The following is a 25,711-nucleotide window of genomic DNA, read 5'->3' as shown; positions in this document are numbered from 1 at the left end:
AGTTTTCAGCAGGGGAGTTTCAGGGTATGATTTACGTTTTTGAAAATATCACTCTGGATAATGTATAGAGTGGTGCTTCTTGTCCTTGGCTACATAATGGACTCGTATGGGGAATTTTAAAAAATACTGATTTCTGAATCTTACCTCTCAAGATTATGATTCATTTGGCCTACAGTATAGCTGGGACCTTGGGAATGAAGGCAGAGAGAAGTGAGCAGAGCTGAGACAGATTCTGGATGTGGAATATATTGGGTCTGGAGCTTGACCATGAACTACAGGGAGAGGAATGAGTGAAAGATGCGGCCAGGTGTCTTTTTTTAAATTTATTTTTAGTCAAAGGATAATTACTTTACAATATTGTGTTGGTTTCTGCCACGTGTCTTATATGGGACTTACGGTAGATGGTGGTGCCATTGGAACACTAGGGAAGGAGCAGCAGATGGCGTGTGGAACTGTGAGTTCAGTTGTGGATACAATGAGTTTAGGATAAATGAGCTATTCAAAGAGATAGACAGAACTCCATAATGGGTTAGATACAGGGAGGTGAGAGGAAGCAGGAAAACCATACAGGAGTTCCTCCTTTAATGTCTTATTTCAGCCTTTCCATGACTCTTGTCTTATTTCCATTCTCTGGTCTAGATCCATCACTGTGCTTTGGGGACTAAAAGACTAATCAGATAAACTTCCAGTAAAATGTGTTAGCTCACTCCATTCCATCCTCCTCTGTGATAAAATGTAGCTTTGTGCGCTAAGTCACTTCAGTTGTGTCTCACTCTTTGCGACCCCATGGACTGTAGCCTGACAGACTCCTCCTCTGTCCATGGGATTCTCCAGGAAAGAATACTGGAGTGGGTTGCCATGCCCTCCTCTAGGGAATCTTCCTGACCTAGGGATCGAACTCATGTCTCTTATGTCTCCTGCATTGGCAGGTGGATTCTTTTACCACTAGCACCACCTGGGAAGCCCCACTTAAGTTTAAATTTAGCTTTCAGTCAGTTCTGCCCCAGAGAAGGCACTGGCGACCCACTCCAGTACTCTTGCCTAGAAAATCCCATGGACGGAGGAGCCTGGTGGGCTGCAGTGCATGCAGTCGCGGAGAGTCGGACATGACTGAGCGACTTCACTTTCACTTTTCACTTTCATGCATTGGAGAAGGAAATGGCAACCCACTCCAGCGTTCTTGCCTGGACAATCCCAGAGACGGGGGAGCCTGGTGGGCTGCCGTCTATGGGGTCGCACAGAGTCGGACACGACTGAAGCGACTTAGCAGCAGCAGCAGCAGCAGTTCTGTTCAGTCGCTCAGTCGTGTGCGACTCTGTGCCACCCCATGCTGCAACTGCAGCACGCCAGGCTCCCTATCACCAACTTCCAGAGCTTGCGCAAACTCATGTCCATCGAGACGGTGATGCCATCCAACCCTCTCATCCTCTGTCGTCCCCTTCTCCTCCTGCCTTCAATCTTTCCCAGCATCAGGGTCTTTTCTAATGAGTCAGGTGGTCAAAGTAATATACATGTACTGGAAGTCCTCAAACAATGAACATTCTGGTGGGTATTTCAAGCCTCTAGGGCTGACTAATGGGGAAAGGTTGAGAGAAATGGTCCTAAAATTTTGCCCCTTCAATTTTAATGAGAAGAAGATCGCTTGATCAAGATAAAGGGGGCGGGGCGGGGGGGGGCGCAGAATTCTGACTTGCTTTGGGAAAAGCGCAGATTCTGAACTATGAGTTTTATATACAGTGTCTCATAGAATATTCTAAATCACTCTGGTTGTTCTTATTGCTATTTTACAGTTATAGAAATTAAGACCCAGAAAGTTGAAGCAACTCATCCAGAATCACAAAACCAGTCATATGCAGACCCTGGAGGCGTATTTCTTCCATGAATGCTTGGAGAAGTGATTGATTTGTTTGTTTGTTTCCTCCAAACACTGTTCTGGTACATGCTCAGCTTCCCCAAACCAGTCACTACTATCCATAGTAAATCCTGGCCACCAGCTTTTTGAATTCACCTCCCATACACTCTCATCAGGTACGTCTCAAGTGTCCTGAGGCTCTATTTTAAAAAAAATTTAATTTTAGACTAGACTATAGTTCATTAACAATGTTGTGCTAGTTTCAGACGTACAGCAAAGTGATTCAGTAGACATATGCATGTGTCTATTCTTTTTCGAGGCTCTATTACCTACATCCTGGAGTTCAGAGGGTTTTTCCAGCAGCCCTTCAGTCCCAAAATCTATCCTCACACTCTGATGAGATATGGCGGGGGGCGCAAAAAGAGGATATATTATTGATAGGGGTTTCCCAAGAGTGTGTATCTCTGGGAGGAGGCTTTCTGAAGGAAGGAGTAAGGGTGGGGTGATGGAAAGAGGAGACAGAATGCTTGCAGCTGTAGCAGAGAACTCTCCAGATCCTCTGGTCACGTCCCGCCCTGCCAGCCAGCCCCCCAGCCCTCAGCTTGGGGCTGGAAAAAGACATAGGACAGGGCTCCTTAATGAGAACATTTGGGAACCCGGGAAAGGTTAATGATCTGCAGCCTCAACCATCCGTCAGCTGCCCAGCCAGAGACAGTAAACACCGTTACTCATCTAATTAGGCAGGAAAGGCTGGGCAGGGGCTGAGGAAAGGGCCTTGGGGATTACAGTCCCCCAAGAGTCCACCCACTTAGGACTGTTGAAAGAGGCTACCAAAGACACAAGCTCCCATTCCCAGAGGGAAGTGGGAGGGGGCACACTCCCAGTTTACCCCCTCGCCCCGCCCCCTGGCCCCGCACGGCAGCTCTGGTTGCAGGCTGGTGGAAGGCCATGGGCATTTACTGCGGGTCTCCTCTGTGCTAGGCCCTGTGCTGGCCAGTCCTCTTCGTGTCATCTTATTTTGTTCTCCCAACAACACTGCAGGGTCCTTATATTTATTAGGCACCTGTTGTATGCCTGTCACTTTACCTATATTATTGGCTTTCACTTTTCTAAGAGTCCTAGGAAGCAGGGGTTGGTATTTCACCCATTGTGAAAGTGAAATAGTGAAGTCGCTCAGTTGTGTCCAACTCTTCGGGACCCCATGGACTGTAACCTACCAGGCTCCTCCCTCCATGGGATTCTCCAGGCAAGAGTACTGGAGTGGATTGCCATTTCTTTCTCCAGGGGATCTTCCCGACCCAGGGATCGAACCCGGGTCTCCTGCATTCCAGGCAGATGCTTTAACCTTTGAGCCACCCATTGTACAAGGGAGGAAATGGAGCTTTCCAGAGCATAACTGGTTCATTTGTTGATTTATTCAGCAAGGGTGTATTGCACGCCCACCCTGTGTCAGGGACTGTGCTCGGTGCTGAGGATATGATGATAAGAAGACAGACACTAGATAAGAGATAAAAATTTGATATACAAACAGATACACTAAATGAATTGGTGTATGTGCCCATTTGACAAGCATAAATCAAGAAAAATTATAATTTAGAAAATGATTTTTCTAAACTTTTCTGGAAATTAAAAATATTTATAATACTTCCAAAAAAAAAAAAAAAGGAAGACAGACACAGGCTTTGCCATCACGAAACCCACGGTCTGATGGGAGAGGCAGCAGTCCACACGAGCGCACCCAACTAGACTGAGACTGGGGTCTGAGAGGAAGGAAAAGCTGTCAGCGGGGTGGTTAGCAGACTGAGTGACAGGTATTGTGGGCATCAGACCAGAATACCCTTGCTCATAACAGGCTACTCTGGATCCAGGAGGCCAGGCCCTGGGGCCAATGATGTACCCCCGCTGGGGGCAGGAGAGAGTTGAAGACCTCTCAAAGCATATATGCCCATTGCACTCTGGGAGGCTCTTCTCCTCTCCAGCTGCCACGAGTTATTTCAGCTACAAAGAGGAGGTACTGGGGTGAAGAATAGCTTTGCGATTGCTGAACAGTCAGTGGGGGTGGGCCAAGGCAGGGGAATGGGTATTCTCTGAGCACCTGGTATGTTCTCAACCCCATGCCAAATTCTGGGAGGGGATGCCCAGCAGCAAAGATCCAGCTTTTTTTTTTTTTTCCTCGCAAGACCTTTAATCTAGGTTGCAAATATGATTTATTTTTATGGAAAGATTAAGGAAGCTAGCCAGTTAAGAGCTGAACAGGGCAGTTCTGGCTGGTCAGCTTAGAAGCCTGAGATTCTTGGAGGGCTTTTTGGAAGAGAAAGAGGAAGGGGAGGGGAGGGAGGGGGGAAGTGCACGTGTAAGAGAAAAAAAAACCATCATTGAGAGAGAGAAAAAAAAGACACAGCCATGGAGCGATACAGACAAGAGATGGCAATCAGAGAAAGACAGAGGTAGAGGGGAAAGAGGAGGGAGCAAGAGATAGAGAAACAGGGACAAACTGTGGCAGAGACCAGAGCAACGGAGTGTGACAGACACAATGAAAGGGAGTAGGAGGGAGAAAGGGAGAGGCTGGGGCCTGCAGTTAGACAGGAAGAGGCTTGAATGATGAAGTCGCCTCTCACTCACTCACTTTGAGGCCCTCCAGACCACTGAGGAATCAGACTTCAGAGTCCTCATATCCTAAAAAGAGCCTTATATACTAGTGATGGGCCCAGTTTTCTGGGTGGCTGAAGAACGGGGAATTGTGTGTGTGTGTGTGTGTGTGTGTGTGTGTGTGTGTGTGTGAAATTGACAGAAGTCACGACATAGGCATGTGTATACCTCTTTGTCACACTCTCACACTTATATGAGTCTAAGTTTCTTGCAAAGCTGAATGCAACCCAACTTGAAAAGTGAATCCTCTTTGCCCACTAAATGACATTCCCCCGTTTAGGAAAGCTCTCCACTGGGAAGTGAGTTCCTGTCCTTTGTACCATAAGAAAATGCTGTCTCCGAACTATGAACATCAGAGGACCGAGGCTCGTGTTTGGGCGGAATCAGGATTTAGCCCGTTATTGGCTATGGGACATCGAATTGTTCTGTCAACTTCTCTGGGTCTTAGTTATTTTCCCCAATGATGAAGTGGTTGTATTTAGTCCTTGGCCATTTTCCCACTTGAGCACGTGCAAGAAACAGGTGTAGCCTGGGCCCCCAAAGAATTCTATCCTGGTGACCTTTAATTTGAAAGGGTGAGGGGAGGGGAGGGGATCAACAGATCAGATCAGAAGGCAGTGTGGAATGAGGCAGGGGTATAAATAAAGTAATGCCTAAACGAGTCATCTGAAATGGAACAAGCCCCTGGAAACTCGGCCCCTGGTCAGGCTCTCTTGTCCCAGTTGACTGGCTCAAGGGAGGGGCCTACCCCCTCTCACACCCCTCTTGGCTCCTGTCTGCTTCTTGCCTGCCTTCCACCTCCCTTCCACATCCCTGCTCAGTAGGGCTAATATAGCCTGCCTTGCAGTAGGAAAACACCTCGACACGCCATTTTTATTTCCAGTGGAAGATTTCAGTCCTATGCAATGGAGTATGACAGTGTTGATGACCTCATGAAAATGTCAGAAAGGATTAATGGGGACACTCCCAATCTAGAATGGCTCAGACAGTAAAGAATTTGCCTGCAATGCAGGAGACCCGGGTTTGATCCCTGGGTCAGGAAGATCCCATGGAGAAGAGAATGACAACCCACTCCAATGTTCTTGCCTGGGAAATCCCATGGATAGAGGAGCCTGGTGGGCTACAGTCCATGGGGTCACAAAGAGTCGGGCATGATGGAGTGACTAACACTTCCTGATTGAGAAACCAGCATGTGCGATGGTGGGAGAGGAGACTGAATAAAAGGCCCAACAATGTGGGTTTTTTCAGGCTAGGTTAGGAGTCTCTTGGGGGAAAATGGCTATATCTTCCTTGACTGGTCACAGGCGAGGTTGTGACATCCCTCTCGCTCAAACCAGCTTTTCTTTCCTTGTGACTGGATAACTGCAATAGCTTCTTGCCAGGACGCTTTGCCTCCAGCTTCTTGCCTCCTTTCTATTCACCACCCTTCACCTTAATCTTTCTATATCCCAACATTGAGCATGCATCTCCTCTACTTGACTGTGAGTTATGTAATTCCCTTTGACAAGTAGAGGAGGCATTCAACAAATGCTTGACAGATGAATAAGTGAAAGAATGGAGAACATGGGCCAGTCACTGTAGTAATCAAGTAGCAAGGACCTCCCATGTGCTCCCACAGTCCACAGTGTTCATCCCTATCAGAGAATTTATACCATGGTTTGTCATTGCATGTTTTCTAGACTGGACATTCTGTGAGGACAGAGACACCATTTATCAGGTTCACCTTCTCTGACATACCTTATTCCCAGCAGCTTACACTGTTTTGAATGAATGAATTTCCCACTGGGAACGTATATTGCTCTCCATCTCTGACTTTACACGCAGCAGTTATGCACTGGGCACCTACTTATGTGCAAGGCAGTGTTTTGGGCATTGGAAATTTAACAGTGAGTGAAAGAGACAGAAACTCCTGCTTGGATGGAGCTTACATTCTAGTGGGGAAGACACTTGATAAATCAAGGAACATGTATTTATATAAGCAAATGACAAGTAGCAATAAGTGCTATGAAGAAAAATGAAACAGGACACAGGGGTAGAGAATGGTGGAGGGGATTCTTGTTTTATCTGGGGACTTCAGGGAGGACCTCTCTGAGGAGGTAACATGAATAGACAGCTGAATGAGGTGAAGGATGAGGCATTCCAAACAAAGGGAACTAGGAGTGCAAAGGCTCTGATGCAGAAAAATGCTTAACAAGTTTCAGGAACTGTAAAGAGGCCTATGTGACTAAAGCATACTGAGCCAAGAGATAAGGAGGAGGCAAGGTCAGACAGCTAGGCAGCGGCCTGATCCTGTAGGGTTATGGACACCATAGTAAAGAGCTGAGATATTATTCTAAATAAAATCATAAGTCAATAAATGATTTCCAAATAGGCAAATGACAACTGATTGATGCTTTTAATAGATCTATGAACACTGGTGAAGAAAATCCTGGAGGCAAAAGTAGGAGGAGAGAACCTAGTTAGAAGGCTAGTATGATAGGCTAGGTGACAAATGATTACAGCTTGGTCCAGAGTGTTAGTAGTGAAAATGGGGAGAGAGTGGTTGGACAAGACATATTTTGAATGCAGAAGCAAGAGGCCTGGGAGGGTCTGAATGAAGGGTATGAGAGAAAGAGAAATCAGGGATGAAGCTGAGGACTTTATCCAGTTCAAGTCCCATTCTGCATGGCTCAGTTCAAAGTCATCTCCTTGTGGTGCTATTAAATTTATGTCTTTTGTAAATTTAGGAAGCTAATAATTGCAGTGGAGTTAGCTGGATCATAGGGAGTGCTAGAAGGAAGTGATGGGGAGAAAGATTAGTTGGGGAATTTTCTTTAAATCATTTAGTTAACATACAAATAATATTATGTATTTATTTGGCTTTTACAAACCCTAATAAACAGTGAGATCACAGAGATGTCACAAAAAGAAAAGTAAGAAAAATAATATTTTTATAATCCATATAAAATGTTATGCATATAGCACAGGGAACTCTACTCAATACTCTGTAATGGCCGATGTGGGGAAAGAATCTAAAAAACAGTGGATATATGTATAATTGATTCACTTTGCTATATACCTGAAACTAACACAACATTGTGAATTGACTACACTCCAATAAAAACTTTAAAAAAACGTAATGGAAACAAACAAACAAAAATGTCACCTCCTCTTAGAAGCCTTCCATGACACACCCTACCTTACCACCATTAAAATCAACTCTCCTCTTCAATTCCCATAGTGTTTTGCAGCTGTGTAATGCTAACAAGAGCCTTCTCCCTTCTAGCAGTGCAGAGCTACCTGTGTACATCCACCTCTGCCACTTGACTTAAAGCTCATCAGGAACTTTGTCTTTGTCATTGGTTTAGTCTTCACTGGACCCACAATAGCTTGTACAGAATCTTTTGACCAATAAATACTGTTAAGATTGAATAGATTAACTAAATTGAAACTGTGTATTATTGCTTCCAGTGTACGGTTGCAAAACTTTCCAACCATTAGAAGGTAAGCAGGAGAACTATTTCAACATCACCAGCTTTTAATTGCCAAAGTCCACTTGATGGATGCCTCTGCTTGAATTATTGGCATCATGAGGATTAAAATGTGCTCCCTTAATTAAAAGGAAGCTCATGTGTTGAGTAAGGGGCATGGAGGGTGCTGGAGGGTGAGATATTGAGTGGATCCTGTTCTCACAGCCCATGTTCAGCTACTGAAGCTGTGAGAAGTGAAAATGACCTAGAAGAAGACCCAGCTGATACTTGTATAAATGGCAGAAGTGAGAGGAGGCAGGGATTTTGGAAGCATGAAAGTGAAAGTATATGGAACTGGGTTCAAATTTCAGCTCTGGCACTTACTAATCATGATACTCGAAGCAAGTCATTTTTATATTATTTGCTTTTAATTAAAGTAAAACTTATATACGAAAATGTACATCACTCTTATGTGTGCCACCTGAGTCAGACACAACTGAGTGACTGAACTGAACTGATACACCCATGCAGGCTTCCCTGGGGGCTCAGTTAGTAAAGAGTCTGCCTGCAATGCAGGAGACGCGGGTTCGATCCCTGGGTCAGGAAGATCCCCTGGAGAAGGAAATGGCAACCCACTCCAATATTCTTGCCTGGGAAATGCTTGGTGGGCTACAATCCACAGGGTCACAAAGAGTCAGACATGACTGAGGTGACTTAGCATGCATGCACACCTACAAAAGCATCTCCCAGATCAAAATATAGAGTATTTCCAGCATCTCAGGAGACTCCCTCATGTCCCTTCACAGTCAGTACTCCCTGGAAAGGTAGTTACTATTGTAACATCTATCACCATGTAGCGACTTTACCTGGTTTAATCTTCAAGTAAATGGAATTATATAGAATGTACTCTTTAGCGTCTGACTTCTTTCTGAACAAGTAATTTAAACTCTTTAAGCCTCAGTTTCTGCATCTATAGGAATATTTACAGCACTTACATCACAGGGGTGTGAAGATTTAATGAGATAAAGCATATAAAATGCTCAGGATAGTGCTTGGGTCATAGTGTGTACTGAATAAATATTAGTCCTTTCCTTCCATACTTCCCTTCTAAGTTCTTAGAGCTGTATTAGGTACTCTTGGTATACAAGAATAAAAGGCAGTCCACACTCGTAAGGAGTTTATAATCTACTTAAGGAGAGAAGGATATAAAGTGCTTGGTAAGCAGTTAATGACAATATTAATAAAAGATACTATTAATATAATGAATATAATAAGCTCAATCATTAATCCCATGACTGACTGGAGAGGAGGTAGGCAGTATCATGAAATGGTTAAAAGTACAGGTTTTAGAGTTTGGGGGCTTCAGTTCAAGCCCCAGTTTCCCTACTTACCAATTGTGTGACCTTGGGGGTGTCACATAGGTCTCTAAGCCTTAGTTTCCTCACCTATAGAATGAAGTTAAAACTATTATATACTTCTTGGGATTGCTGAGAACATTGAATACAACTTATGGCCAGTGCCTGTCACAGAGCCTGGAATATTTAAACAGAGGCATTTTCTGAGGGCTTTTTTCCCCCTGCTTTGGAATGCTAGGATTCATAATGATTCAGAAGTACCAGCCAACGAGGGCTGGTTAGTTCAGTTCAGTTCAGTTGCTCAATTGTGTTAGACTCTTTGCAAAGCCATAGACCACAGCGCTCCAGGCTTCCGTATCTGTCACCAACTCCCAGAGCTTGCTCAAACTCATGTCCATCCAGTCGGTAATGCCATCCGACCATCTCATCCTCTCGTCCCCTTCTCCTCCTGCCCCCAATCCCTCCCAGCATCAGTGTCTTTTCCAGTGAGTCAATTCTTCACATCAGGTGGCCAAAGTATTGCAGTTTCAGCTTCAGCATCAGTCCTTCCAATGAATATTCAGGGTTGCTTTCTTTAGGATTGACTGGTTGGATCTCCTTGCAGTCCAAGGGACTCTCAAGAGTCTTCTCCAACACCACAGTTCAAAAGCATCAATTCTTCGGCACTCAGCTTTCTTTATGGTCCAACTCTCACATCCATACATGACTACTGGAAAAACTACAGCTTTGACTAGATGAACCTTTGTTGGCAAAGTAATGTCTCTGCTTTTTAATTTAATATGTTGTCTAGGTTTGTCATAGCATTTCTTCCAAGGAGCAAGCGTCTTTTAATTTCATGGCCGTAGTCACCATCTGCAGTGATTTTGGGGTACCCAAAATAAAGTCTCTCACTGTTTCCATTGTTTCCCTATCTATTTGCCAAGTGGCTTGCAAAACCTCACCTACTCCAGCTGAACAGGTAACAGAACCCCCAAGATAACTGTTAAGACCAAGGGGCCACATTTTTGTTGACCCCTCCACCTGGGTCAGAAAGATCCCCTGGAGGAGGGCACAGCAACCCACTCCAGTATTCTTGCCTGGAGAATCCCATGGATAGAGGAGTCTGGCGGGCTACAGTCCATAAGGTCACACAGAGTCAGATACGACTGAAGTGACTTAGCATGCACCTCTCTCTAGTAGACACTCAAGATACTACCAGGGACCATTGGTCTATGGACTGTGCCTCTGAGCCTCCCACGAGCGCTTTTTTATAAGCTTAAGCCTTAACTCCTAATGATCCAGGTCCCCAAATGGGACTCTCCCTTGAAAGGTTGACTCTGTGCAGCCTTCCATCAGGAGCCATGGCAAACTGGCCCCAGTCCAGCAGTGGAAAACTCATTTGTCACTGAGGAGTGCAATTTTATGGCCATTTGAAGTCTACATTTGCAAATCAACATTCTTTAAACACTGTTTGGCATCGCAGTGTTTTGAGAAAATATTTTCAAAACATTTTTATGCATTCTACATCCCACTATTCAAAACAAATTTAACAAAAACTTAAAAATCAACATGTCTTGATAATATTTCTTATACCAAAACAAATGTTTCAAAAGCTTTTTGCAGATATGATGATTAGTGAGATGATTCAGCCCCAAAGAATATTTTCTCTAGTGTTGTTCTGATGATTGTATTTTTCAGGCTTGATTTAGTCAGATTATTGTCTCAAAACCATATTTATTTTCTATCTTCAGACTCAGCCAAGACACCAAGGGAATTTAAAACCTTAAAGCATGAACATAAAACATGTGCTGAATAAACAAATCATTTCTTCTTTTTGTCTTGGCTGCCAGAAGACAGAGTTATGCTAAGTAGAGGTTTTTTACCCTTGGCTAGGTAGGAGTACCTATTTCACCCTTGGTTCTGCCTTTCTCTACATTTTTTTTAAACAAAATGCAGTTTTACTGAGGTATAATTGATATAGAAAAAACAGTACATATTTAACATATACATTTCAATGTTCGGGCACCCAAGTAGACCTGTGAACCCATCACCACAATCAAGGTAATAACATATCCATCACTTCCAAAAGTTTCCTGGTGTCTCTTCGCATTTTTTATTTGTTTGGTTTTTTTTCTGGCAAGAACAGTTAATATGAGCTCTACCCTCTTAATAAATACTTCAGTGCCTATCTGTGAAACTTCCAGAAGAAAACACAGGGGAAAAACTCCTTGACATTGGTCTTGGCAATGATGATTCCTTGGCTATGACACCAAAAGCACAAGCCACTGACTACATCAAACTAGAAAGCTTCTGGTTTTTACCCGCACAGCAAAGGAAACAATCAACTGAATGAAAAGATAACTGATTGAATGGGAGAAACTACTTGCCAACCATCTGTCTGACAAGGGGTTGGTATCCAAAATATATAAGGAACTCTTACAACTCAATAGCAAAAAAACAAACCCAATTAAAAAAAAAAACAAGAACTAGGATAGACATTTCTACACTGCTTTTCTATCACTCTTGTGATCTTTATTTATCTGCCCTATTTCTCTGAATTTTTCTGTTAATCTTCCTTCAATCCATTCTGGAAGTAGATGAAGTTATTAATGACATATAAAAAATAAACTGTTCAAAATGTACAAATAAGACAATATGTGCTCAGTAGAAAATGAGCAAAACATTTGAATTGGTGTTTCACAGAACAAGAGATCTGCAATTATGGGGACATGCCCCAAAACAGTTGTACTCAGAAAAATGTACAGTTGAAAAACCATGAGATATCATATTTAAATGCAAAATTAGAAAGTCAGATAGTATTATAAGCTGCTGATGATATGGGGAATCCTATATTTTCATGTATTGCTGGCAGAAATGTGAATTGGCAAAGTTACTCTGAGAGTAATCTGGAGGTGTTTAATGAAATTAAACACACATGAACCCTATGACCAATGTTACAGTTCTGGGGCAGATCCACTAAAGAACACGTGCAAGTTTGTTTATGGAATCATTTTTTGTGTGATAGCACTGAAGGGAACCTAGATATCTATAACAAGTGGACTCACAAGTGAAGTCTGATATATGCGCATGATGAGAACACCATGGACGATCAAAACTAATAGTCTAGATACGTGTCTTGGCCCACTCAGGTGGTCATACATAATGAAATGCCATAGACTGGGTGGCTTAAACAACAGGCATTTATTCACTCACAGTTCTGGCGTCTGGAAGTCCAATTAAGGTGATAGCACGGTCAGTTTCTGAGGGCAAGGGCTCCTTACTGACTTGCGGATGTGTCTTCTCTCTGCATCCTCTGGCGTCTCTTCTTATAAGAGCACTAATCCCATCATGAGGTTCCCACCCTCATGACCTCATCTAACTCTAATTACTTCCAAAAGGCCCCAATCTCCACGTACCACCACACTGGAGTTTAGGGCTTCAACATAAGAATTGGTGCTGTGAAAGGTACAAACATTCAGTTCATAAACAAACCTAAAGAAACATCATTAAACAAAAATTATGCTGGGTGAAAAAGTAATAAAGTGAATTTCATAGTGCAATACAATTTATGCAAAAATACCACAAAATTCAAAGATTACACATGCATCTAAATTAATATACAGATGATGGAGTGAGAGTCCTCATGCGAAGAGTTGAGTCATTGGAAAAGACTCTGATGCTGGGAGGGATTGGGGGCAGGAGGAGAAGGGGACGACCGAGGATGAGATGACTGGATGGCATCACCGACTCGATGGACATGAGTCTGAGTGAACTCTGGGAGTTGGTGATGGACAGGGAGGCCTGGCGTGCTGCGATTCATGGGGTCACAAAGAGTCGGACACGACTGAGCGACTGAACTGAACTGAACTGAACTGATGGAGTGAAAGGGTGCTTATTAAGTATATTAGGGTGGATGTCTATGGGGGCAGAAGGGAAATGAAATTGGAGATGGGAAAAGAGGAAAAAAATAAAATCAATTAAAACAAAACAGAGAGACTAATGAAAACAGTCATTAACCAAGGAATATGAAAGACTCAAGTCTATGAATCTTGAGGTCAAAATAACCAGAAAAATATTTATAAACTTAAGGGATATATGGCTGTGTTTCAATACTAGTTCCTATACACGGACCAGAAAACTTTCCTGGCCTTTAAGATGTGGAATTTTTAATTCTACAGATGAAGACTTCTGTGCCTACCTCAGGATCATATGAATGTTGCAAGGAAAGATGATTTCTATGGAAATGAGGGGTTAGATTCTAAAATCAAGACATACAGTATTGTCTGAATGAGAATGAAGTCTGAAGCTGGGGCATAATTTTTTTTCCAAAGACACTGCAATGGTCGAAGTTTGTGTGTAGGCAAGCAGGAGAGTGATCTCTGAAGAAGACCATCTCAAAATTAAATTCAAGAGCATTCAGCACCCCCCAAAAGATGAATAAATGGTGTGCACTGTGTATGCTACTGTCTGGCTTGTGGAGTGGGAGTGGAGGTGGGGGGAAGGAGACATGGTTGAAAACAGGTAGTTTGGGGCAGGAAGAAAGTTCTTCCAAAAAGGGAGCAGGATGGGGGGAAAAATAGTCATAGAAAGAGTGAGAGTAGAGGTTGTGCTGATCAGAGAGACTTGGAGATTAGCGATTGTGTTAGATTGTGGGGGGGCGGTGATTAGGAGAAAAGAGAGACTTTTCTAAATGAGAATCAAGAGTCTAACATTTAAATCTCAGTCTCTTATGCCTAGATGCCAATCAACATGAGAGGGACCATCCTGCTGACACCAACCCCACCACCACTCCCTGGCATGTGACAACGGGATGTAGTTTGAAAGCTGATGGGGACAGGGCATGCAGTCGCTGTCGAAGTTGGCTTGGCTTGCCTAGCTCACTGGGTTCCATTTTGGTGGGGAAGACATAATGAGAGACTGATAACAAAACACACTGGATTGCCATGAAAGTTCCAGAATCATAATTGTGAGAGGATATGCCAGTTAATTGACTTTAAGTATAAAACACATGTTTTGCCCATTATATTTTATTAATAAAATAAGAGCTATATTTGTCCTGAGGGCACAACATAAAGTGGGGATTTATTTCATTTTATGGAACACTATTGAGTATCCTCTGTAAGCCTAGAACTGAATTTAGAAGATTTAAAAATATCCCATGATCCTCAATTCTCAGAGTTCATAGTCAACCAGTTCTCTCAGTTCAATTCAGTTCAGTCACTCAGTCATGCCTGACTCTTTGCGACCCCATGGACTGCATCACACCTGGCTTCCCTGTCCATCACTAACTTCCGGAACTTGCTCAAACTCATGCCCATCCAGTCGGTAATGTCATCCACCCATCTCTTCCTCTGTCGTCCCCTTCTCCTCCTGCCTTCAGTCTTTCCCAGCATCAGGGTCTTTTTCAATTTCCAATAGAAAACCAATTTTCTAGATTCTCAAAATTAACCTAGCATTGCCATTTTGAAGTCAATCAACATATAGCTATACTTGAGCCATCCTTTTAGGGACTGAGGCCATGAACTGCTGCCAGTGCAGTGCGAAAAGGCAAGAAGATATGCTGAGAACTTACTATGTGTCAGGCTCCACGACTGAGCCTGTTATGTATTCTTTCAATGGGATTCTAAAAAGCAGGTCCTCCATCAAACAGAGGAAATTGAGGGTATTTTTCCTAGAGATGAGGGATGTCTTGGCTGTCTCTAGATGTCTGAGGATTTTTCATTTGCAGAGATAAAACTGTGTCTTGTAGGTCCAGAGGGAAAACATTATAGTGCCCATAGAAATAATTTTTCAAAGGGATAACATTACTTAATGGGTCAAATAAATCAAAAGTGTAAAAATATTAATAGTCACAGCTCCCATTTACTGATCACTTACTAAGTACCAGGCTGTGTGCTGAGCATTAAAATAAATAAATAAATCCCTTATCTTAATTTGTTCTAACACATGTATACCTGTGGCAGATTCATGTTGATGTATGGCAAATCCAATACAATATTGTAAAGTAATTAACCTCCAATTAAAATAAATAAATTTATATTTAAAAAAGAAACCAAGATGCATCTTTTCAGTACTAGTATTACTTTTTCATTAGATATGAGGGCACAATACTCTATTTCTTGAACTCTTGTCACTCTTCCCATTTTTTGAGGACTGAATCTCTGGCTTCCTTGATACTCCAGGTCTTGCCATCATCCTAGATGGCCTCACAATATCCATGTGAAAGACACATTCCACACAACTCAGCCTCATACCTCTCTGATCTTTAACGTCTTATTATCTCAACTATCACCAGTCATTTGACATCAATGGACACGGCTTGACCCCCTAGGAGACTCAACTCCAACATTCTATTGTGACTCAAATCTCATAGCAATGGCTGAGTTCCATGTCACTTGCTCTTTGACCTTAAGAGACCTCCAGTGTCTCAAACCCTTCCTTTTCTGTTCATTTCCTTCCTTGTCTAGCCAGGATCTTAGGGCACATTTATTCGGCACTGACTGTGTCTTCATCTCCTTGCCTTCCAAATACCGTATCTGCACTATGTAGCCTCAGCTTTGCGTTCCTCCAAATATTTGACTTCTCTAATCCCATCATACCCAGTGTGAGAGAAAGGAGAAGTACTCCAAAAATTAGTGCCTATAATAGTTTTCAACCTCAAGCACTAACCCGCATTTGCTATTCCTTTGATAATTCTATTTGGCCATAATGTAATATCTTTCAAATATATTACTAGGTGTGATTTACTAAAATTTGTTAAGAGTTTTTATGTATATGTTCATGAGGGATATTGATCTATACTTTTGTTGTGATGGTTTTGACCAGTTTGGGCACACAGATGAAGTTGTAAAGTATTCACTTTAATTTTTCTGGAAATGTTTGTGTAGAACTGGTGTTATTTCTTGCTTTAATATCTGGTAGAATTTACCAGAAAATCCACTGAGGGCTAGAATTTTGTGGGAAGGTTTTTATTTATTATTATTATTTTTAATATAAATTTATTTATTTTAATTGGAGGCTAATTACTATTGTATTGGTTTTGCCATACATCAACATGAATCTGCCATGGGTGTACACATGTTCCCCACCCTGAAGCCCCCTCCCACCTCCCTCCCCGTACCATCCCTCTGGGTCATCCCAGTGCACCAGCCCTGAGCATCCAATATCATGCATCGAACCTGAACTGGTGATTCATTTCTTATATGATATTATATATGTTTCAATGCCATTCTCCCAAATCATCCCACCCTTGCCCTCTCCCACAGAGTCCAAAAGACTGTTCTATACATCTTTTTAAACTATAAACTGTTTAATATCTTTAAAATATATTGGACACTTAAAGTTATCTTCTTGTATTTGAGGGGGCTTTGGTAGGTTCTGTCTTTTAAAGATTTCATTTCTCCTACACTGTTGAAATTATTGGCTTAAAATTAGTTATAATATGCTTTTTAATCCATTATTACTTGTAGAATCTGTAGTGGTGTCACCTCCTTTCTGATATTAGCAAATTGTGTCTTTTTTTTTTTTGTGGTCAGTCCAGCTAGAGGTTAGTAATTTTTATGAATCTTCTCAAAGAACTAGCTTTGGTAACATTGATCTTCCCTGATGTGTTTCTGTTTTATATTTCATTGATTTCTGATAACTTGATAGAAGACTTTTCTTCTTTTCTAATATAACCTTTCATAATATAGATTTCTCTCCAACCACTGCTTTAGCTGAAACCCACAAATTCTGATATCTTGCATTATCATGTCCATTCTGTTCAAAATATTTCAAATTTTTCTTGTAATCTCTTATTTGACCCATGGGTTATTTAAAAGTATACTGTTGAATTTTAAAATATTTGGAGATTCTTCATATATATGTATGTTATTGATTTCTAATTTCAATTCTAATTTTGTCAGGTTAAAAAGTTATATAATTTCAACATTAAAATATATTTAGGCTTGTTTTATGGGTTGGAATATAGTCTGTCATGGTAAAAGTATATTTACTTGGAAATTAATTCTAATACTTTTTGGTGGTGTATTCTATAAATGTCTCATAGGTCAGTTTTATTGATTGTATTATTCCAGGTTTCTTTAACCTTACTGACTTTCTGTCTGCTTGTTCTTTCAACTGCTGAGAAAGGGGTACTGAAATCTCCAACTTTAATTGTAAATATGTCTATTTTTCTTTTCAGCTCTATCAGTTTTTACATCATATATTTTTGAATCTCTGTTATTAGGTGCATAATATCTAAGATCATAATATATTTTTGATGAATTGACTCATTTGACATTATGAAATGGTTTTCTTTGGTCTGAAATCTGTGTTGCAGGTATTGGTATGGCCAATCTAGCTTTCTTTTGTCTATTGTTGGCATGCTTAACCTTTATTTTTTCTAAAATTTTTAAAAGCTATTTTCTTCTGATGTCTTCTAACTTGCATTGTTTCCAATAAGAAGCCTACTCTCTTCCTTATAGCCATTCCTCTGTATATAACATGTGCTTTCCCCCAGTTGGCTTCTTTTAAGATTTCTCTTTATCACCAATTTTAATTAATTAGAATATGATGTGCCTCAGTGTAGTTTTTTGTGCTTTTGTGCTTGGGATATTGAGATTCTTGAATTTGTAGGTTTATATCATAATTTGGAAAATGTTCAGCCATTATTTCTTTCAATTTTTTTTTTTCTGTCCCCCATCCTTTTCTTTCCTTCTAATGGACACCTCATGCGAAGAGTTGACTCATTGGAAAAGACTCTGATGCTTGGAGGGATTGGGGGCAGGAGGAGAAGGGGACGACCCAGGATGAGATGGCTGGATGGCACCACGGACTCGATGGACGTGAGTCTAAGTGAACTCCGGGAGATGGTGATGGACAGGGAGGCCTGGCGTGCTGCGATTCATGGGGTCGCAAAGAGTCGGACACGACTGAGCGACTGAACTGAACTGAACTGGATGAACATCACATGTTCAGGCTGATTAAAACTGTCCCACTACTCACTGTGTTAACTTTTAGTTTTATTTTTCTCTCTTGGTTTAATTTTTCATAGTTTCTAATGCTATGTTTTCAAACCTTACAAACCTCACTCTGCAGGTTCCTCTTCCTGTATTTGTTGGCTGCCCTGATAGATCAGTTGGCAAAGAATCTGCCTGCAATGCAGGAGACCCTGGTTCGATTCCTTGGTTGGGAAGATCCCCTGGAGAAGGGACAGGCTACCCACTCTAGTATTCTTGGGTTTCCCTGGTGGATCAGCTGGTAAAGAATTCGCCTGCCATGCAGGAGACCTGGGTTTGATCCCTGGGTTGGGAAGATCCCCTGGCGAAGTGAAAGGCTACCCACTCCAGTATTCTGGCCTGGAGAATTCCATGGACTAGAGTCTCAAAGAGTTGGACATGACTGAGTGACTTTCACTTTCACCTTCTTCCTCTATCGATCCTTGACACACTGATGCTCCTCTAGGAGTCTTTCCTGTGATACTTTTTCTTCTCACTCTGCACACTGATCCACTTTCAGGGCTTCAGTTACTATTTCTATTTTGATCACTGCTAAAATTTCATCTTAAGTCCAGACCATTCAGTATTTCAGTGTTTCTGACCGCCTATTTGACAGTTTCCTTAGCTTGACTCAAAGGTACCTCAACTCACACAGAAATTATTGTCTCCTCCCTGTATGCTTTATTAGCAACACAAAACAACTGGTTACCAACACCAGAAATATGGGTCATATCAAAGACCCCACCTGTTGTCTAACCCCCATATCTATTTGATGATGACATTTTGTCAGTTTCATTCTTTTACTCGGCTCAGGTTGTTCTGTTTTTCTCTATTAAAACTATAAGTTCCAGGTCGTCCTCATCTATGTAATTGCTGTTGCTGCTAAGTCAATTCAGTCGTGTCTGACTCTGTGCGACCCCATAGACGGCAGCCCACCAGGCTTTCCCATTCCTGGGATTCTCCAGGCAAGAACACTGGAGTGGGTTGCCATTTCCTTCTCCAGTGCATGAAAGTGAAAAGTGAAAGTGAAGTCGCTCAGTCGGGTCCGACCCTCAGCGACCCCATGGACTGCAGCCCTCTAGGCTCCTCCGTCCATGGGATTTTCCAGGCAAGAGTACTGGAGTGGGGTGCCATTGCCTCCTCTGTATGTAATTGCAAATCTCTCTTTATAAGACTCTTCCAATCTTTCTTGCTCTATGCCTACTACAGAATGGCTTTCTATTATGCAATCATTATCTAAGTTCTTATGGACAACAAAACAATGTTTGGATTTCTTTATAAAGGATACAAAAACTCCAGTGATCACTTGCCTCCTTCACTAACATAAGTTTTAATAGGTCTTCTGTGTAACTAATCCATGATGACTATTTGCAGTTCCTTAAAAAGCCTCTTGATGAAAAGTGAAAGAGGAGAGTGAAAAAGGTGGCTTAAAGCTCAACATTCAGAAAACAAAGATCATGGCATCTGGTCCCATCACTTTATGGGAAATAGATGGAGAAACAGTGGAAACAGTGTCAGACTTTATTTTGGGGGGCTCCAAAATCACTGCAGATGGTGACTGCAGCCATGAAATTAAAAGATGCTTACTCCTTAGAAGAAAAGTTATGACCAACCCAGATCGCATATTCAAAAGCAGAGACATTACTTTGCCGACTAAGGTCCATCTAGTCAAGGCTATGGTTTTTCCATTGGTCATGTATGGAGTCTTCACAGAGTTGGACTGTGAAGAAGGCTGAGTGCCGAAGAATTGATGCTTTTGAACTGTGGTGTTGGAGAAGACTCTTGAGAGTCCCTTGGACTGCAAGGAGATCCAACCAGTCCATTCTGAAGGAGATCAGCCCTGGGATTTCTTTGGAGGGAATGATGCTAAAGCTGAAGCTCCAGTACTTTGGCCACCTGATGCGAAGAGTTGACTCATTGGAAAAGACTCTGATGCTTGGAGGGATTGGGGGCAGGAGGAGAAGGGGACGACAGAGGATGAGATGGCTGGATGGCATCACTGACTCGATGGACGTGAGTCTTAGTGAACTCCGGGAGATGGTGATGGACAGGGAGGCCTGGCGTGCTGCGATTCATGGGGTCACAAAGAGTCGGACACGACTGAGCGACTGAACTGAACTGAACTGAAGAAGCTATGTTGTTTCATACCTTTATATTTTTGCTTAGGTTGTTTCCTCCTCCTAAAGTATCCTTTTTACATTTCTGTATAGCAAGCTCTTATTTATCTTTTCAGACACAGCTCAAGAGTTCATTTTTTCTGTGAAACATGTGGTGAACCACCCAGGCTAATACCTTCTTTTCTGAGTCACTAAATTACTTGGTATCTCTATTATATCATTTCTTACATTCTATTGTAAATATTTGTTCATGTCAGTATTCCTTACTATACTTTGAGCTTCTTTAAGGCTTAAATCTTGTTGCATTTCTTTATCTGTAGGTTTCTAGCACAATGCTTAGCATATGAAAAGAGCTCAGTGAATGCTCATCAATTGTCTAGTTATTTTTTCTTGGACATAAAATTGGTGAGAGGTGTGGCAGGATTCGAATCCAGACTTCTGTGAATTCAAATCCTTGTTGTATCCACTTCTTGATCTTATCTTCCAGTTAAATATCCCAATTCATTGAATTTTACTTCCTGAAGTTTCCTCTGTATGGAAACTGGTCTTATTTAAATATTTTGATCTCTTTCTTGCTCTCTTTCATTGTCTGCTTTTTCTACATGCATATTAAAATATAAGACTGTTAAGTCTGGAAATCTATAGAAGGCATAAAAGTTTGTATTTTCCAAAAATAGCTGAAATGATCTATCAGACTCCACATGCTGCTGTGCAACATCACTCTCCCATCAAGAAATACAGTCCTCTTCTCCATTTCTTTTAATCTTCAGGGAATCTGTGACTCTTTCGGCCAGCAAAGCAAAATGAGGTGCTGTTGTGACCATTCTTGAGATATCTCTTAACCAATTGGGCAGTTTCCACATCCTACCTCTTGAAAGCCTGCCAACATGTGACAATCTTGAGGCTACCGATGTTATGAGAAGTTCAGGTCATGTGGCGAGGTGGAGGATGAGGTGTCATGTTGAGAGAGGCCAAGGTGTCAGACCTTGGTGCCAGACATTTAGGTGCAGAAGTTATACTGAAAGTGAAGTATCCAGCCCTAGCTTTTCAGCAGACTCCATATGAATCAGAGACAAATCACCGGCCAAGACCAGCCAAATTCCTGATCCATGAAATTGTGAATAAGATAAAAGTGTTGCTTTAGGTCACTACATTTGAAGTGATTTGTTACACAGCAATAGAAAACCAAAACGGAGGAAAGGGGAATATCTATCATCATGGAAAGCTCAAAGTAAAACCTTTTTCCCTAAGCCCCAAAATACCAAGAGGAGGTAGTCAAACTTGAGGCTAGAAAGAAAGATAAGAACAAATAGGAGGTCTTCTTAATACCTTTAGCAGGAAACATAAATAGTAGTTAGAGCTTGGAACCCCTTAAAGTGGTGGAGGCAAACTATAAACAACTTCCAAACAGGCAGGAAATAAAGGAATAATTTTCAATAGTATAGATGGCAAGGGTCAAGGAAAGGTACTGCTCAGTTGGTAAAGAATTCACCTGCAGTGCAGCAGATCTGGGTTCTATCCCTGAGTCAGGAAGATCCCCTGGAGGAGGAAATGGCAACCCACTCCAGTATTCTTGCCTGGTAAATTCCATGGGCAGAGGAGCCTGGTGGGCTACAGTCCATGGGGTCGCAAGAACTGGACACGACTTAAGGACTAAACCACCACCACCCCTTGAAGTGGTGGAGGCAAACTATAAACAACTTCCAAATAGACAGGAATTATAGGATTCATTTTAAAAGTACAGATGTCAAGGATCAAGGAAAGGTAGCAGCTATTTTAGACTGCAGAAAGAGTATTCCCCAGTCATGACAGGTTGAAAATAATGACTTAAATATAAAAATATTTATTAAGCATTAATTAATTGATGCAATCAAGTCCAACCTGCATATGTATAAAAATAAACAATTAGCACAACTTGTAAGATAGTACTTTAGGTGCCATTAACTGCTCAGAGAGGTAATAACTTCTTAAACCACATTATTAAAAGTGGAAATTTCCAAATGAAGGCATCTGACTGTTTCTTCTTCTCCTTCTTTTGTTTTTTTAACTCAGGAAACACCATTGTCCTCAGTTCTGTAAGCAATCAGGATTATGAGAGGACTCAAAGCCATATAACCTAAAGAAACTGTTTACCTTTTAGATCACTGTCAAGGTGGCGCAAGTGGTGAAGAACCCCCCTGCCAATGCAGAGATGTAAGAGATGCGGGTTCAATCCCTGGGTTGGGAAGATCCCCTGGAGAAGCAAATGGCAACCTACTCCAGTATTCTTGCCTGGAGAATCCCATGGACAAAGGAGCCTGGCGGGCTACAGTCCATAGGGTTGCAAACAATTGGACATGACTGAAGCAACTTAGCACACACACAATCTGGGGAGTCTCTGAATCTAGATTTAGATGCATTCTTGAAATTCTGAAGGTCTCAAACAATTCCGAAATACCCTCATCCAGCCTGAATCCATTGTAGTGGTGTTCTTTAAATCCTACTGCATAATACTCTAACAAGATCTAGAAAGGCATGAGTCCAGAGGGAATATTGCTTCTGGGCTTTCTCATGGTAAGATCTGATTAAGGCAGGCTTTCCCATAAAACCTCCAAGGTAGACTGGGCTAGGTCTTGTTCCGATGACCCTGCTAGCTCACAAACGGGAAGGATTTCCAATTTCCCACTTAGAAAAAGCCAGCCGGCCTGAGGTCAAGGTCAGTTGGACATGACTTCACCAGAGTTTCGCCCCTGTGTGCTTTGCTTTGTGATGTATGATTCATCATAATTAAATTTTGAGCTAGATTAACTATAATTTCTGCACTTATTAGGCAATCAGGGTTGAAAGCCCTTGTAAAAGAGGATGAGCTGCTCATTCTGATAATACAATTAACTACCCAACAGAACTAATATTTTATCTTAGGGAAGAGTAATTTTTGATTAAGGATGCATTTTATTTCCCAAATCCCTGCAGCAGTGGGCCACATCGTCAGTGAGAAAATGTGTAAAATTAGAAAATGCAGAGTGCTTGCAGGTAGATTGGTATGACTTCTCCAGAGTTGCTTTGGAGCCCCTTCCCAGACTCTGTTCCCTTGGGCACATATGTACCTCAGGATTCTCCACAGCAATATATTCTTAGCAAGATCTATGTGAAGAAAGGACTGTTTGGAAGGGATCAGGAAATGCTTCCTCTTGAAAGAGGTGGTATTTAGGAAGAGCATTGACTAAAGGCTTGCGTGAGAATTGTGGCATATACTTTGAGGTCAAGGCAATCAGTAAAAAGTTTATTTTATTAATCCAGATGAGACATCAGCAGTTGGAATGAAGAGAAGATATAGTCAGCCAGCATTAAAGAAGCAGAAAATTCAGGGGTTGTTGATTGATTGGATGTTTTGGGGACAGGGAGTGGGGAGGGTCAAGGAAAATTTCCAGGTGCTTAGTTTGGTGATACAACATATGGCAATAGATTATGTAGTAAAGTGTGTTCTGGGCAGGAGGATTATTTCCTCTGAAATGGTGAAATTGTGAGCTGGAGTTAACTGTGGCACATCAAGGTAGAGATGTCTCACAGGCAGCAGGATGTGTGGATCCAAGATTCAGGATAAAGAAGTAGATTTAGAAGCCTTTGAAATAGTAGTTGAATCCAAGGATGTGAACTGCAAATGTTGTAGTTGTTGTTCAGTTACTAAGTCGTGTTTGACTCTTTGTGACGGCTCCTCTGTCCATGGGATTTCCCAGGTGAGAACACTGCAGTGGGTTGCCATTCGCTTCTCCAGGGGATCTTCCTGACCCAGGGATCAAACCTACGTCTCCTGCATTGTCAGGTGGATTCTTTACCACTGAGCCAGCAGGGAAGTCCAGACCAGGAATAGGATGTTTAAATTACACTATGAGAGGACAACCAAGGATTTAACTCTCAGTTCAGTTCAGTTCAGTCGCTCAGTCGTGTCCGACTCTTTGCGACCCCATGAATCGCAGCACGCCAGGCCTCCCTGTCCATCACCATCTCCCGGAGTTCACTCAGACTCACGTCCATCGAATCAGTGATGCCATCTAGCCATCTCATCCTCGGTCGTCCCCTTCTCCTCCTGCCCCCAATCCCTCCAAGCATCAGAGTCTTTTCCAATGAGTCAACTCTTCGCATGAGGTGGCCAAAGTACTGGAGCTTCAGCTTTAGCATCATTCCCTCCAAAGAAATCTCAGGGCTGATCTCCTTCAGAATGGACTGGTTGGATCTCCTTGCAGTCCAAGGGACTCTCAAGAGTCTTCTCCAACACCACAGTTCAAAAGCATCAATTCTTTGGCACTCAGCTTTCTTCACAGACCAACTCTCACATCCATACATGACCACTGGAAAAACCATAGCTTTGACTAGATGGACCTTTGTTGGCAAAGTAATGTCTTTGCTTTTGAATATGTGATCTCGGTTGGTCATAACTTTTCTTCCAAGGAGTAAGCGTCTTTTAATTTCATGGCTGCAATCACCATCTGCAGTGATTTTGGAGCCCCCAAAAATAAAGTCTGACACTGTTTCCCCATCGATTTCCCATGAAGTGATGGGACCAGATGCCATGATCTTTGTTTTCTGAATGTTGAGCTTTAAGCCAACTTTTTCACTCTCCACTTTCAGTTTCATCAAGGGGCTTTTTAGTTCCTCTTCACTTTAGAGTCAGACACGACTGAAGCGACTTAGCAGCAGCAGCAGCAGCACTTTCTGCCATAAGGGTGGTGTCATCTGCATATCTGAGGTTATTGATATTTCTCCTGGCAATCTTGATTCCAGCTTGTGTTTCTTCCAGTCCAGCATTTCTCATGATGTACTCTGCACAGAAGTTAAATAAGCAGGGTGACAATATACAGCCTTGACATACTCCTTTTCCTATTTGGAACCAGTCTGTTGTTCCATGTCCAGTTCTAACTGTTGCTTCCTGACCTGCATATAGGTTTTTCAAGAGGCAGGTCTCAAGAGGTGGTCTGGTATTCCCATCTCTCTCAGAATTTTCCAGTTTATTGTGATCCACACAATCAAAGGCTTTGGCATAGTCAATAAAGCAGAAATAGACGTTCTTCTGGAACTCTCTTGCTTGTGAAGATTAATTCTATAAAGGGATGAGCCAGGGAGGAACCAGAAAGAAGACTGAGAAGAAATAGATATCAGTGGCTTTAACTATGGAGAACTTAGGCCCACTGAGGCAAAGGGCAAGGAGAACACCTTGAAAAATGCATCAGCTTTCTCAAAAAACAGAACTTGTGAGAGAGGGGCTGAGGAAAACGCTACAAGTTTAGAGTTTAGCACAAGTAAAGGCACAGAACACAAACTGGGGAAGGTGTCAAGACAAGCCTTTCTCCTTTGA

The sequence above is a fragment of the Ovis aries genome, chromosome X (assembly GCF_016772045.2).
Source record: "Ovis aries strain OAR_USU_Benz2616 breed Rambouillet chromosome X, ARS-UI_Ramb_v3.0, whole genome shotgun sequence".
NCBI classification, from domain to species: Eukaryota; Metazoa; Chordata; class Mammalia; order Artiodactyla; family Bovidae; genus Ovis; species Ovis aries.
Note: the sequence above shows the minus strand (reverse complement) of the source record.